Below are 4,874 nucleotides of genomic sequence, written 5' to 3' on the forward strand. Positions count from 1 at the left end.
GGTATACAATGCTACAAGTGCTAAAAACGTGCCCCCCACCCCCCATTCGGCTGTTGAAGATTGGGAACACGCAATTCGTCCTTTTATATTTCTTTTCTTCTATTTTCCTCCCCTTTATCTCTCTCCAGGTCATTTTTCTTTGCAAGAAAAACCCATTGACCCCCTCATTGCTTGGTAACTGCATGCAGCCCAAGAAATGGAGTGTACATCAGTTACTGAATTGTATTTATGTCATAAAGACAATTTCCCTTTAAGACAGTACTGCATATAAAGAAGTTTTGTGCTGTAGAAATTAACTTTCTGAATCACTGCTGTCCAGGAGATCTTTTTTTCCTAAGCTGGATATCAAGTAATCTTCAAAGTAATGAGCCCTTCTACCCCTGAGTGTCAGCTTTTTGCTTTGGAATAGCTTGTTAAAGCTCACTCCTAACAGCTGACATGGGGAATTTATGATCTGTTAAGTTACAAAAACTTTATTTTTTTCCAGGATTTTCTACCATTGTGTTTTCAATTTTAATACTACATCAGTTTATTTCACCTTCTTTTCTTCAGCGAATATTTATTAGGGTTCTACTATGTTACAAGTTCCTTGGAATTTGTATTTTATAAAAAGGAACATTTGAAGTATACTAGGAATACCGTACTGCTGTTAAGACCCCCTTAGTCACCATGGTGATTCTTTCTATATAAAAATCACCCCCAATATTGCCTCCTCTATGAAACTCATTGTCATGTATCGTCCATGGAGGATGTTGGAATGCTAATTTCCACAGTGGACAGGATACAAGAAATAGCTATTTACCATTCTAGTAACACTAAACTAGATGGCAAAGAAGAGTGCTAGCACTTGTGGCTTCAGGGGAGGAGGGGCCCTTCCTAAGTGAACACAAGAGCACAAATCAGAAGACACATGACACTACCTTGAAAGCACCAAAAATTTGCAGACCCTCAGAATTAGCTCTGAAAACAGCAAAATGCCCGAAGCTTGGCATAATGCTTCCCTACCCCCAGGTGAGTAAAGCCCAACTTTAACTGAAGTTCAAAATCAAAAAATAGATTGGAAAAAAATGAGCAAGTGACAACAACCAAAAAAGACCCAATTTCACCATTAAAAGCTAATGCCCAGGAAAACCAAGACTTAAACTCAGAAGAAGATAACAATGTGAAAACAACTACAAACAAAGCCTCAAAGAAAAATGCTAATTGGACCAAGCCCAAAAAGAATTCCTGGAAGAGTAAAAGAAAGAGATAAGAGTGGTAGAGGAAAAAGTGGGAAAAGAAATGAGATTTGTGGAAGAAAATTATGAAAATAGAATTAACTTGAGAAAAGAGGCACAAAAATACCGAAAGAAAAAAAACAACTTGAAAAATAGAATTGGTCTAGTGGTAAAAGGCACAAAAATTCACTGAAGAAGAGAACTCTTTAAAAATCAAAATTAGTCCAATGGAAAAAGAGGTACAAAAGCTGACTGAAGGAAATAATTCCTTAAAAATGAGAATTGTGCAAGTAGAAGCTAATGACTCCATAAGACATCAAAAAAATAATAATTTAAAAAATCAAAAGAATAAAAAAATAGAAAATGTGAAATATCCTATCAGAAAAATAACTGACCTGGAAAACAGATCAAGGAGAGAAAATTTAATAATCATTGGACTACCTGAAAGCGACAATCAGAGAAAGAGCCTAGACATCATAGTTCAAGAAATTGTCAAGGAAAAATGCCCCAATATCTCAGATCTAGAGTGTCAAATATAAATTGGAAAAAAAAAATCTACTAATCACTTCCTGAAAGAGATCCCAAAATGAAAGCACCCAGGAATATTATGGTCAAATTCCATAGCTCCTAGATCAAAGAGAAAATACCTCAAACAGTAAAAAATACTTCATATATCATGGGGCCAAAGCCAGGATCACACAAGATTTAGTGGCTTCCATATTAAAGGAGCAGAGGGCTTGGAATGTAATATTCCAGAAGGCAAAGAAACTGGATTACAACCCAGCTAACCCTGCAAAACTGAGTATAATCTTTCTGGGGGAAAAATATAAATTTAATAAAATAGAAGATTTTTGAGCATTTCTGATGAAAAGATCAGAAGTGAATAGAAAGTCTGACATCCAAAAACAAGATTCAAGAGAAGCATAAAAAGGTAAACAAGAAAGAGTAAGCATAAGGGTCTCAATAAAGTTAAACTATTCACATTCCTATATGGGAAGATGGTACATGCAACTCCTGAGAACTTTATCATTATTAAGGCAATTAAAGGACTTTACATTGACAGAGGGCATGGATGTAAATTGATTATGTTGGAATGATCTTCAAAAATAAAAAAAAACGAACGGGTGAGAAAGAGGGATACACTGAGAAAAAGGGGAAGGGAGAGGTAAAATGAGGAAATATTTTTCATGTAAAAGAGGCATGCAAAGAAGTGCTTTTACAGTGGAGGGAAAAATGGACAGGGGTGGCAGACAATGCTTGAACCTCACTCTCATCAGAATTAATTCAGGGGCAGCTGGGTGTCACAGTGAATAGAGCACCAGCCCTGGAGTCAGGAGGACCTGAGTTCAAATCCAGACTCAGACAATTAACACTTACTAGCCATGTGACCTTGAGCAAGTTACTTAACCCCAATTGCCCTGTCCTCCAAAAAGCAAAAAATAAATAAAAAGAATTAATTCAAAGAGGGAAGAAAAAATACATGTGTGTATATATGTATGTATATATGTATACAGACACACACATATAAATACACACTCAGTTGTGTATAGAAATCTAACTTACCCAATATGGATATATTAGGGATAGGGGATAAGAGAAAGTGGGTAATAAAAGAGAGGACAGATTAAGGGAGGCAGTGGCTAGAAGCAAAAGACTTTTGAGAAGAGACAGGAGGAGAAAAGAAACAAAAGAAAATGAGATGGAAGGAAAAATACAGTAATCATAACTGTCAATGTGAGTGGGATGAGCTCACCCATAAAATAGAAGAGGGTATCAGAACAGATTAGAAACTAGAATCCAACAATATGTTGTTTATAAGAGACACACTTGAATCAGAACATAACAGAGTTGAAATAAAAGGCTAGAACAGAATCTAAAATGCGTCAGCTAAACTAAAAAAAAGTTCAGGGTAGCAATCATGATCTCAGACAAAGCAAAAATGAAAATAGACCATAGACAATGAAGTAATATCAGAAATTTTTATAGCAAGTTTCTCTAATAAAACCTCATTTCTCAAATATATACTAAATATAAAACTGAGTGAAATTTATAAAAATAAGAGCTACTCCCCACTGATAAATGGTCAAAGGATATGAACAGGCAGTTTTCAGACAAAGTAATCAAAGCTATCTATAGTCATATTAAAAAATGCTCTCGATCGCCATTGACTGGAGAAATGCAAATTAAAACAACTCGAGATACCACTTCATACCTATCAGAAATGACTAATGCTAGAAGGGATAGGGGAAAAATAGGGACACTAATAAACTGTCGGTGGAGTAATGAACTGGTCCAACCATTCTGGAGAGCAATTTAGAACTATGGCCAAAGGGTTATAAAACTGTCGATATACCCTTTGACCTCACAATACCACTGCCAGATCTGTATCCCAAAGAGATCAAAGAAAAAGGAAAAGGACTTATATGTACAAAAATATTTATAATAGCTCTTTTTGCAATGGCAAAGAATTGGAAATTAAGGGGATGCTTATCAATTGGGAAATGGCTAAATAAGTTGTGGCATAGGATTGTGATGGAATTCTATTGTGCTATAAGAAATGAAGAAGAGGGGTGACTAGGTGGTGCAGTGAATAGAGCACCAGCCCTGCAGTTGGGAGGTCCTGAATTCAAATGAGACCTCAGACACTTAACACTTACTATTTTGCTTCTAGCCACTGCCTCCCTTAACACTTGACTCTTACTTGACCTTGGGCAAGTCCCTTAACCCCAACTGCCCTGCCCTCCCCCCTCCAAAAAGCTAAATAAATAAATAAGAAATGAAGAAGAGGATGGTTTCAGAAAAACATGGCAAGACCTATACAAACTGATGCAAAGTGAAGTGAGAACCAGGAGAACATTACGCACAGTAACAGCGGTGTTGTAATAATGATCATCTGTGAAAAACTTGACTAATCTGATCAATACAATGATCCAAAATAACTCCAAAGGACTCCTGATGAAAAAATGCTATTTCCCAAAAGAAAACTAATACACTCTGAGTGCAAATTAGAAATATCATTTTCTCAACTGAATTTTTCTTGCTTTTTTGGAAATATAGCTAATATGGAAATATTCTGTATGATTTCACATATATGATTGATATCACATTGCTTGTCTTCTCAGTGGGTATGGGAGAGGGTCAGAGGGAGGGAGAAAATTTGGAACTCAAAATTTAAAAAGAATGTTAAAAAATGTAATTTTTTTCAAAAGGAAAAAGAGAGCCAGATCATCAAAATGCTGACATAAGGTTCAAATTCCTTGGCAAAGGGATGGTGACCTCATATTTAAAGAGATAGTTTTCCCACTAGCTAGGTAAATTGCAGCTAACTGTAGCTGGCTTAGCTTTTCTAAATTGTGTTTAGATGAACTAGTGGTGATAATCATCAAGGTCAGGGAGGTCTTTCACCTGTAAAAACCCAGAGTCTTCTGGTTATCTGCATTCAAACAAGCATCTTTTCAATCAAAGACTTCTCCCAGAATTAGTCTTCTGCATGGCATGTAAAAGCAATGTAATATAATGGAAAGAAAACTTCCGGACAAGTCAGGAGACCTCAGTATCAAGAACCAGTTGTGCTACTTCCACTTATATAATCTTTTTTTTTTAAGCAATCGGGGTTAAGTAACTTGCTCAAGGTTACACGGCCAGTTATTTCTGGGT

The sequence above is a fragment of the Petaurus breviceps genome, unplaced genomic scaffold (genome assembly GCF_028583685.1).
Source record: "Petaurus breviceps papuanus isolate PSGF00001 unplaced genomic scaffold, PetGlider_PUasm1.0 90881, whole genome shotgun sequence".
Lineage (NCBI taxonomy): Eukaryota > Metazoa > Chordata > Mammalia > Diprotodontia > Petauridae > Petaurus > Petaurus breviceps.